This window comes from Euprymna scolopes, chromosome 39 (assembly GCF_053919585.1).
Source record: "Euprymna scolopes isolate OS-2025 chromosome 39, ASM5391958v1, whole genome shotgun sequence".
NCBI classification, from domain to species: domain Eukaryota; kingdom Metazoa; phylum Mollusca; class Cephalopoda; order Sepiida; family Sepiolidae; genus Euprymna; species Euprymna scolopes.
Genome location: NC_136520.1, coordinates 7,216,524 through 7,228,827, shown reverse-complemented (window position 1 = coordinate 7,228,827; position 12,304 = coordinate 7,216,524). Strand labels below are relative to the sequence as shown.

The following is a 12,304-nucleotide window of genomic DNA, read 5'->3' as shown; positions in this document are numbered from 1 at the left end:
CCTGATGAACCGCCCCCCTAAGTAATGACACCTTACCAATTCTCCAATACTATTGCTACATTATCCCTCTGATTACTGTACACACAATAATCCTTATCCCCGAGTGGCTATTGGGCTTTGATAAGTGGTGAATTCCATGTAGAAAAGGACCTACCGATAAAACGTCTTTAAGACCAGAAAGCAATTCTAAAATGAATCCAAGTTTTTTTTCCTAGCAACCTTTAAAAAACAATAGGAGTGTGTATCCATGTTTATTGCAGACTGTTATCCTTATATATATATATTATTCCTTAATTGGAATTCATTTTTGAGATGAGCATTATATATATTACTTTATTTTTATTTCGGACTATTATTCTCATCTTTATTAGTTGTTGTTTTCATCTTTATTGGTTGTTGTTTTTTCACGACGTTTCGGCCAACTATCCTATCCGTCGCGGTTACCACCTGAGGAAGGCCAGAGGAATAGTTGGTCGAAACGTCGTAAAAAAACAACAACCAATAAAGATGAAAACAACAACTAATAAAGATGAGAATAATAGTCCGAAATAAAAATAAATTTATATGTTATCCTCATATTCATAATTTTTGTTTCGGTTGACTCGGGAATCTACACTAGACGGCTTTTGTTTTTTTTTGTGGGGGGGGCACCCTGTATTAACACAAAAAGGCACAAATTTATAGGATTATAGATAGATAATTTTTCGCTGCAACCTCTATCTCACAGAAGAGATGTTGCGAGTTTTCTCTGCTTTATCGTTATTTTCATGGAAAGTGTTTGACTGAGCTTCAATCTATGGTCCCCCTCGCCAAACTTTCACAAGAAACACTCGTCTAGCTGTAAACACTATCAATAATTTCCCCCACTCTTTATCTGTGCCTAAACCTAAACATAGATTCCATGATCAAAGCTTCTTTCTTAGAACTGCACGCCTGTGGAATTGTCTTCCGTTTTCCTGCTTTCCAGCTGTCTATAATATGGTTGTCTTCAAGTCCAACGTGAACAAGTTTCTTATGAGCCGTTCCACTTAAGTTAACAAATTTACCGAACTTCCATTACTATCGATTACTATATTGTCCTTTTGACTACTTATCCTTGAGTGGCCTATAGGCCTTGATAAGTGGTGACGCCTATGTAAAAAAAAGGCGGCATGCTGTCGTTCATTAAATCATGGCTTGGAAAAAGTATCCTATAATTAGTAATTATATTCTTAATATCGCCAGCACTAGAGATTGAAACTTTAAATGAATAACGATTGTAATAATAATAATAATAATAATAATAATAATAATAATAATAATAATGATAATAATAATAATAATGATAATAATAATAATTATGTCAATAATAGTAATACAAATTATGTTAATAATAATAACGATATTATTATTAATATTAGTAATAATAATTACGATAATAATTATAATAATAAAGATATTAATGATAATTATGATAATAGTAATAATAATAATAATAATAATAATAATAATAAAATAAAAATGATGATAATAACAATGATGATAATTAGAATAATAATGAAAATATTAATGTTAATAATAATGATAATAATATTAGTGATACTAATAATGATGATGAAAAATAATTATGATAATAACATTAAAAATGATGATGATAATAATAAAGATGATAATAATAATGATCATAATATTAATGATAATAATAATTATGATAATGTAATAACGATAATAATAATAATGATAATGTAACTCTGTCCCCTGTATTTACTGCCTTCCATAGTTGTTGTTGTCTTACTACGTTTTGGCCAATTAATCCACTGGTCTACTTTCGAGAAGATTGAAACCGTTATCGGCAGACAATTCTCACCTGGAACCGTAGCTATTCAACAACTCCGCCACGGGATCTATAAAAAAATAAATATACAGTGTTACTTGAATGCAAAAGACTTCTTCTCCTGCCCCTACACCTTTCTTATATCCGGGTTACACTGTACATTAACGCAGGCTCTATTTATAATTTGAGACCAAATAACATCTCTCTTGTATCAGGTTTTCTTATATTATGGTATCTAACATCTGGGTTACACTGTACAAACTACGAAGCCACATCTCAAACGATTAAAAAATAAATAAAACTAAATTAAATTAAAAAATGAAAATAATATATAAGTATAAGATTGTTAAACGGATGAATGTTTTTTTTTATTTTGTCGAATTAGTGACTTTTAGGTTTTCGTTTTTCTTACTTTGTGTTTTTTCTCAGAGAAAAAAAACTGAAAATTTGTCGCACAAAGAATTTGATTAATTTATTTTATTGCTAACTATCATCCTCATCTTTCTTAGATGTTGTTTTCACGACGTCTCGGCCAACTATTTCTCTGGCCGTCATCAGGGGCTAATCGCGACGGGATAGAGACTCCGAATCTCCTAACTGCATTCTCAGCAATTACTGGCATCCATAGTTGTCGTTTTACCACGTTTTGATCAAGTAAGCCTCTGGTCGGCTTTGGGTATGATTGAAACCGCTATCTTCAGACAATTCTCACTTGGAACCGTAGAGATTCAATGTCTCTATCAACTGCACCACGGGCTACGAAGGGCGATCCAGGTTGGATTTTTACGTCTTATAAATCCACGTTTATTCATAATCTAATCTTCTTTGCTCGGGTCCGTACCGAATCGTATAGATATTATTCAATTGGAATTCATTATTGAGATGAGTATTATTAATTAATTCATTTTATTGCGGACCATTATCTTCATCTGTCTTAGAAGTTGTTTTCACGACGTTTCGGCCAACTATTTTTCTGGCCTTCGTCAAGTGGTAACCGCGATGGGATAGGAACTCCGAATCTCCTAACTGCAAACGTCGTGATACAACTAATAAAGATGGGGATAATAGTCCGCAATAAATAAATTAATATAAATAATACTCATTTCAATAATGAATTCCAATCAAAATAAAAGAATTTGATGTTCACTTTTTTTTCTGCCAAAAAATACGTTTAACTTTCATTGAGAGAGGTGCATGAATTGTTTTCGTAAGAAAAATGCGATATAATTTGATACGCCTCTCCCAAAGAATTATTAGGTGGTCCCACAAGTTCATAAATTTCCATCGCCAAGCAATAACACAAAAAATAAACATTAATAATCGAAATAAAGACAAGCATATTCCAAGACTTTCTGCCATCCGTCTTCAAGCTTTCGGACTTGGTCAAAGTAACATTCAACCGGTTTCGAATGAAAATAATCTTGGCACACTTTTTTCGGCTTCATCAAACGATTCGAATCAGAAAGTTTTGCATTGAGCGGAAAAGGCCGTAATCTGATAAACCACAAGTCAAGACTGTAGGTTACATGTAGCAAAACCTCAACGCCTTCCAGTTCCTCAAACTTATCTTTGATCTTCCTGGAAGTGTGTGGTTTGGCATTGTCCTGTTGCATCAAAGCGGATTTTTGGTTGCTCAGAGCCGGGCACTTTTGCTTCAACTTTTCCTAGACCCGCTTCAGTTGCTTACAGTAAAGTGAGGTATCCTCCTGTGCAGTTGTTCCTGTGCTTTCGGTACTTTCTGCGACTTTCTTGGCTGAAACACCTCGCTTTCAGCAGTAACGAATCAAAACGCACAGTCAATTTTATCAATTGCCATCTGGAATAGAAAAATGAAGACCACTAGAATAATATGAACGCTAAGAAAAACTAAAACTTGCATACAAGATCAACTATTTGCAAATGTTTTCTAACTTTTGGGAAAACTTAATATTTACAATTTCTCTCCTTATAATATTTTATGCGTTTGTCAGGTGGATGTAACGACAACACCAGGGTGAGTTGTAACGAATCTTGTATACCACTATCAGCCGGTCACTGAGGTGTGACCGACAGACGTGTTATAGTAAATGTCTTAAAGCGGTCTCGGGAAGATATGAAGATGGCCGTCGTTAGGGCCTGTAAGAAGAAAATCATACCTGAGATGTTGGATGTGCTGTGTGGCTCCTTTTTCCGGGAAACGTCTTGACCTCTTCACCCTTGGTGGCGTTCTGACTGGAATTTTCTTTCTTCATTTTCCGGACCGCTTCGTTGTTCAATGAAGGCATTTATGAAGGCGTTTATGAAAGCATTTATGGAGGCATTTATGAAGGCATTTATGGCAGACACAAGAAAAACGACACGCGATACAATTGTAATATATATAAAGCATAACTAACTATTTTATTGTACAAAATATATATTACAAAAATTTAACAATTAAAAACTTGACAATAGGCTTTTCAAAGCTAACTAAGCTAACTAGTATTGAGGGAGGGGTGCTCCTTCCCCACACTTACGGAGAGACAGAATATACGTCTTTACTTCATGGTGGTCGTGCAGGAAAAAGACAGAAATATAGCAAGGGAATTATATGAAGGGATTTCTTTGTATCTCTACGCTCATGGCCAAATTACCACTCGACCATGCTGCAGAGTGTGTTAGAAACAGTGGCACAAAGAAATAGTGCCACACTTGTTATTGGATAGAGTTCGAATATTAAAGACAATGGCTCAAGAAGCACTTGTTAATCGTGGAAAACGACAATTTTTTAGTCAACTGGGAAGCAGATATGTGATATTGTGTTTCAGCGACCCGTAGCTAAGAAAAGATTTTGTTTTGTTTTTTTTTTGTTTTGTTTTTGTTTTTTTTGTTATGAAACCTCCACTTAGATTTTAGTCTTCAACATTTTACAGGGGATTGGAGTTCAGTCGAACACCAACTATTAATATAAAAATAAAGTAGAGAAAAATCATCCTTTCTCTTTTGTTGAGAAAAATATACAGGGGACAGAAAAATCATATTTCTCACTAGATTTCGAAGTCGGTTCTGTACCCTGTCAAAGCAAGCATGGGTGCTTTGAGAACCCCACTCTCCGGATGCATTGAAAATACTTAATCTTAAAGTGTATTCGACTTATAGATGCGTATATTTGAATAGAAATGCGTATAGATTTTTAAAAAATAATTAGTATTTAGTTACGATGGTGCGAGAAATATGATCTTTATATCGCCTTAATAAGCGGCGTTGCACACAAAATAATTAGATTTTTTAGGAATATAAGTTTTCTTGCTTAAAATAGATTCGCTATTTAACGTAAGTGTTAGGTACTTCTGATTTTAATTGCTTCCGGGGAAAATATACCGGAAATATATTCACTGGAAAAAATGTAAAATTCTGGATGGGCCACGTGCCCACTTCGTCTCGTCCAGGATCGGTTCTTGGTAAAAGTGTGTGTGTGTGTGTGTGTGTACGTGTGTGTGTGTGAATGTGTGTCTGAATGTGCGTGTGTGTGTATGTGCGTGTGTGTGTGTGTGTGTGTGTTTGTGTGTGTGTATGTGTGTGTGTATGTGCGTGTGTGTGTGTGTGTGTGAATGTGCGTGTGTGTGTATGTGTGCGCGCATTTTTAATGGGTGTACTTTCTACTGAAGGCTCTTACTAAAAAATATTTTTTTGTTTTCATTTTTTCAAGAGGTCGGCACTTATCAAGGCCTGGAGGCAACTCGAGAATAAGTTAATTAGTGTACGTGGTCAACAGGACAATATTGTAGTAATCGTAGTAGTAAAAATTGGGTAAATTGGATTACTTAACGGGACGACTTATTAAGAACTTGTTTACGTTAAACTTAACGACGAACATGTAATCAGCTGGAAAGCAGACAAACGGAAACGAGTTACACGGGCGTGTAGTCTAAGAAGGAAGCCTTGTTTATGGACTCAACGTTTAGGTTAAGGCACAGATAAAGTGTGGGGGGAATTATTGATAGTGGTTTCAGATAGATGAGTGTTTTTCGTGAAAGTCAGGAAATAGGAACCATAGATTGGAGCTCCGAAGAGTACTTGCCATGAAAATAACGATAGAATGGAGACAGGCTTTCAACGTATCTTCTGCAAGGAAGCGAAAAGGGCATTTCCACCTGGGCTACGAAGTCTATTTTGAACTCTGTCAACACATGACACGGCCTTCCTAGCAGCTCTTGCCCAGATGTGGCAACGGTACTCTATCATTTGACCTACTCGACTCTTATATGGGTAGAGAATTGCATCAGCAGTGAGATATCTACTGGAGCAGTAAAATGATCCCCCCATTAACCCAGCGACCTTGGCAACGGATTTGATGTACGTTTCCCGTTGCTGCTGGACATTAAGCGTGAATGGATACCTCACGATATTATTGTAGCCCTTTTGTTTAAACAGTAAAAGTACTTATCTAATTAAGCTGGTTACGATAATATCAGAACATATATGGTTATTACGGCTAATCTCCAATATCCTAATAGGAGTCTGTGGAATATTTCTATTGTATGGATGCAAAACACGGACTGAAACACCAAGATATCATTATACCATCTTTAGATAGAACAGATACTCGTTTTTTATCCTAACCAGAAGTTTTAACAGGTATATTTTAGTTCATGAAAGTTTGACCAACTTAAGATAGCAATGGTTCAACGAAAGTTTTAACAGGTCATTCGTGTGTTTCTACATAGAAACCACTAAGAGTAACGCATTATTCTCCTATTTTTGATTTAGCTCAAGGGGTCGGTTTTGTAAAAAGCAAACAAAACTAAGCTTGGTTTCACAATTACTTCGTAACTTTGGAAACAAAGGCTACTTCTGCAAGGCAACATTATACTTTTAACACATGTGGTCATTTTGCTAATTATCCCCCCCCTCTCATTTTGGTAGCGTTTCTTAATCTCTCAAAACCTAAAGTATAATATGCCTGTATAATTGTAGTACTCCTTGCTAGTAAAATATAATATGCTTGTATAATTGTATTATTCCTTGCTAGTAAAATAAAATATGTCTGTATACTTGTAGCACTTTTTGCTAGTAAAATATATGTCTGTGAATTTGTAATACTCCTTGCTAGTAAAATATAATATGCTTGTATAATTGTGGTACTCCTTGCTAGTAAAATATAATATGTCTGTATACTTTTTACAGCACTTTTTGCTAGTAAAATATAATATGCCTGTGAAATTGTAGTACTCCTTGCTAGTAAAATATAATATGCTTGTATAATTGTATTATTCCTTGCTAGTAAAATAAAATATGTCTGTATACTTGTAGCACTTTTTGCTAGTAAAATATAATATGTCTGTGAATTTGTAATACTCCTTCCTAGTAAAATATAATATGCTTGTATAATTGTGGTACTCCTTGCTAGTAAAATATAATATGCTTGCATAATTGTAGTACTCCTTACTAGTAAAATATGATATGCTCGTACAGTTGTAGTACTCCTTCGTAGTAAAATATGATATACTCGTATAATCGTAGTACTTCTTGCTAGTAAAATATAATATGCTTGTATAATTGTAGTATTCCTTGCTAGTAAAATATAATATGCCTGCATAATTGTATTAATCTTGCTAGTAAAATATAATATGCTTGTATAATTGTAGTACTTCTTGCTAATAAAATATAATATGCTTGTATAATTGTAGTACTCCTTGCTAGTAAAATATAATATGCCTGCATAATTGTATTAATCTTGCTAGTAAAATATAATATGCCTGTACAAGTGTAGTACTGTTTCCTAGTAAAATATAATATGGCTCTAAAATTGTAGTACATCTTGCTGGTAAAATATAATATACCTGAAAAATTGAAGTACTCTTTATTAGTAAAATATAATATGCGTGTAAAAGTGTAGTACTCCTCACTAGTAAAATATAATGTGCATTTATAATTGCAGTACTCCTTTCTAGTAAAATATAATATGCTTGTATAATTGTGGTACTCCTTGCTAGTAAAATATTATATGATTGTATAATTGTAGTACACCTTGCTAGTAAAATATAATATGCCTGCATAATTGTGGTACTCCTTGCTAGTAAAATATAATATGCTTGTATAAATGATAGTACTCCTTGCTAATAAAATATAATATGCTTGTATAATTTTGGTACTCTTTGCTAGTAAAATATGATATGGTTGTATACTTGTAATACTTCTTGCTAGTGAAATAGAATATGCTTGTATAATTGTAGTACTCCTTTCTAGTAAAATATGATATGCTTCTATAATTTTAGTACTTCTTTGCTTGTAAAATCTTTCACTATTTCGTTCTGGTTCCAGAAAACTGTGAGTATTACCTTACCAGCGAAAGGTTATACGTTGGCCTTCTTTACAAATACTGAACCTAAAGACCTCCAGTACATAGACTGGGTATTAATCTCTGGATAATAGTGATCGCTTAACGTTTCATCCTGTGTAATAATTCATTGTAGAATGTTTTATTCACTTTTGGGGGATAATATAAAATTTATGGACGATCACGCTACGTCTTCGCTACTTGGAATATATCCAGCAACCTGGGAATTCATTTGACAGAGATCTTAGGCATCAACTTTAAAAAAACGAAAATTTCAACTTCATGAACATACTAGCAGTTCAGCCCGGCTTTGCTCGGGCCCTATGTACTGTTTATAACTTTATATGCATATATATATATATATATATATATATATATATATATATATATATATATATATATATATGTATATATATATACATATATTTAAAAGTTTCATTCATGTCCAGGTAAGTGTTTAGACCCAAAATTGGCTGAGGAGTTTGGTAGAGTCTGCAAAAGACAACCCTTTTAACTTTGACCTGTTGGCTGCCAAATTTTAGCCCCAAAACTGATTAAAACCCTTATAAAGTGTGAATGCGTTTTATGTAAATTTTCAAATGTTTAGACCCAAAATCAGCTGAATAGTTTGCTAGAGACCACAACGGTCAAATCTTTTGAACTTTGACCCCTTGGCTGCCAAAATTTCGGCCAAAAACCGATTCAAAGCTTGCTCTATGTCTGAATACACTTTATGTAAAATTTCAAATGTTTAGAGGAAAAATTGGCTGAGAGGCATATTTTTAACCCTAATTCTAACCCCTTAGCATTTATTGTTTTGAGGTCAACTCTAATTAAAATGTTTGATCCATGTCCAATAATTCTACATCTAAAATTTCAAGTGTTTAAACTGAATATTTGCAGAGGAGTTTGGTAGAGCTTTCAAAGGTCAAACCGTTGAACTTTGGCCCCTTGACAGCCAAATTTCTGGCCGAAAACCGATTAAGAAGATTTTCCAAAATGTCAATACTCCTTATGTCTAATCTCGAGACTCTAGGAGGAAAATCGACAGAGTAGTTTGGTTGGGAAATGTACACAGAAACACGCACAGACATTGTAACTTTTATAGATAGATAGATAGATAGATAGATAGATAGATAGATAGATAGATATTTCATGGATAGCACAAGAGGAGCAACAAACTCCACATATTTTCGGCTGTTTGAATCCAAGCTGCCAGCATTTTGCAACGTCATATGATTGGGAGACCTTTGTAATTTTTCCCGTCTCTTGACTTTTAATTGCTTCTCTTAATCTTTTCTTTTTACATAGGAGTCACCACTTATCAAGGACCTGGAGCCACTCGAGGATAATGTCAATGGGGCAATATCGTAGTAATCGTTAGTAGTGGAAATTTGGTAAGGGAACGGCTAACGAAAGAACTAGTTTACATTGGACTTGAATACCGCCATATTGTAGTCAGCTGGAAAGCAGGCAAACGAAAGAGAGTTCCACGTGCAGTTCTAAGAAAGAAACTTTGTTCATGGAATCTACGTTTAAGTTGAGGCACAGATAAAGAGTGAGGGGGAATTATTGATAGTGGTTTCAGGTAAACGAGTGTTTCTCGTGGAAGTTTGACGAAGGGGTACCATAGATTGGAGCTCAGACGAGCAATTGCCATGAAAGTAATGATGAAGCAGGGCCCGGCTCGCAACGTCTTTGCTGTGGGAAATAGGGAGAAACAGGGAAGAGAAAAGGGATTCCCACACTAGGCTATAAAGTTTATTTTGAACTCTATCAAGGCAGAATAAGGTATTTTTGTAGTTTCTGGCTAGATGTGGCAACAGTAATCAATCCTTTGGCGTACTTGGCTTTTATACAGGTATAGAATTGCATAAGCAGTGAGATATTTACTGGAGAAGTAGAATAATCGCACTATTTTCCCGGCGACCAAAAATATATAACATGATATGCTCGTATAGCTGCTTTTTGTTTGTGTTGTATTGTTTTTGTGGAATAGATCAAATTGGTCTTACAAGCACGATATGACCTCGGAAAAAAAGGCTGATCTATCTGGAAAACGTTACTTTCACTGATCCTGTTCTGTTGCTTGATTTTGATAGCGTCTTTTAATTTCGTAAAAATGAAACATAATAGATTTGTATATTTGTGGAACTGTTTTTTGTGTTCTGGCTTCAGAACACTGTGAATATGACCTTGACAGCGGAGATCTTCGCTCTTGTTTTCTTTGAAACAAAGAGTCTACGTGCTTCCAGGACATTGACAGGATTTGGATCTTTGACTTATACTCATTTCATCCTGTCTTATCAATATTTTGATTCATTGTTGTGGCACAACTCTAAATTAATCCTCTTGAAAATATACCCGATGACCAAAGCGTAATAGAGGCAGAAATAATTGCATACACAAGAGTCTAAACATTCCCAATAAAATAAAAATCTATACAAGAATTATTTTTTTTATCCTATCAGTTCGTTTCATAAGATATTAGTCGTTTTTTAGAACATTTTAAACCATTTTAATTTTTTATTATATTTAGATATATACTCCTTTTCTGTGCGTGTGTTGGTGTGTTGGTGTGTTGGTGTGTGTGTGTGTGTGGGTGTGCGTGTGTGTGGGGGGGGAGGTGTGTGTATTGATATTCATACTGAAAATCTTTTTTTTATTTAGGTATTTATATGTTTCCCTACGAAAGCTAATGTGATACAAGGTCAGTTTTAATGTGGGGGGGGGGGAAACCAGCACTACAACAAGGACAAAAAGGGGGCACTCTGGCAGTGTCCAAATACATAGTAATTATCTCAGTACGAAGGGTTTCCCCTACATTGACCAATTAGTGAACTGAAGTATCAGAACGGATACTACACTTTGATCTTGGCCCAAAGGCCACGTATTTATTTGCTTCCCCACCAAGCAAATTAGGTACAAGGCCGATTTTAAAGCGAAGAGTGAAGGGGAAATGGGGACCAACTCCCCGAGGATTAGGGTAGATGGATAGTGACAATTGGTATGAAGGGTTGCCCCTACATTGACTAAGGTTTATACGTGGGTTTGCCCCCACATATTGTCTTTGCTTGCAGTATCTGCCGGAACAGATACTACACTTTGTGGTATTTATTTGCTCCCCCACTGAGCAAATTAGGCACAAGGCCGATTTTTAAAGTGAGGAGTGAAGGGGAAATGGGGACCAACTCCCCGAGGAGTAGGGGAGGTGGATAGTGACAATTGGTTTGAAGGTTTTCCCCTACATTGACCAAGGTCTTATCTGTGGGGTCGCCCCCACATAGGATCTTTGCTTGAAGTATCTGCCGGAACAGATGGTATTTATTTGCTCCCCCACCGAGCAAATTAGGCACAAGGCCAATTTTTTATGTGAGGAGTGAAGGGAGGGGGAAGGGAAAAAGGGGACCAGCTCCCGAGAGGTGGGAAATGGGAGCTGGTTAAAGGTCAGGCATGTGGGGTTGCCCCCATATCTGGTCTTTGCTAGTCATAGCTTGCAGTATCTGCCGGAACAGATGGTATTCATTTGCTCCCCCACCGAGCAAATTAGGCACAAGGCCGATTTTAAATGTGAGGAGTGAAGGGGAAATGGGGACCAACTCCCCGGGGAGTAGGGGAGTTGGATAGTGACAATTGGTATGAAGGGTTACCCCTACATTGACCAAGGTCTTATATGTGGGGTCGCCCCCACATATGGTCTTTGCTTGCAGTATCTGCCGGAACAGATGGTATTTATTTGCTCCCCCACCGAGCAAATTAGGCACAAGGCCGATTTTTAATGTGAGGAGTGAAGGGAGGGGGAAGGGAAAAAGGGGACCAGCTCCCGAGAGGTGGGAAATGGGAGCTGATTAAAGGTCAGGCATGTGGGGTTGCCCCCACATCTGGTCTTTGCTAGTCATAGCTTGCAGTATCTGCCGGAACAGATACTACACCTTGATCTTGGCCAAAAGGCCAAGAAAGAAAAAAGACAAAGCTTCTTTCTATTGAATTAGTTATTTATTTGCTTCTCCACTGAGCAAATGTGGCACAAGGCCGTTTTTAATGTGGAGATTGAAGGGAGGGGAAGCAGCTCCCCTGAGAGGGAACTGGATAGTGACAGTTGGTATAAAGGGTTTCCCCTACATTTACCTAAACTGATTGATCAAAAGCAATGGTCTAATATTGACCAAAACTGATTGCTTAAGAGCAATGGT

The 12,304-nt window shown here is 36.0% G+C and overlaps 1 pseudogene; it reads right to left on the bottom strand.

Moving 5' to 3' along the window:
• Positions 1–11,920: 11,920 nt before the first annotated feature.
• LOC145264003 (U2 spliceosomal RNA) lies at positions 11,921–12,074 on the bottom strand (annotated as a pseudogene).
• Positions 12,075–12,304: the final 230 nt, after the last annotated feature.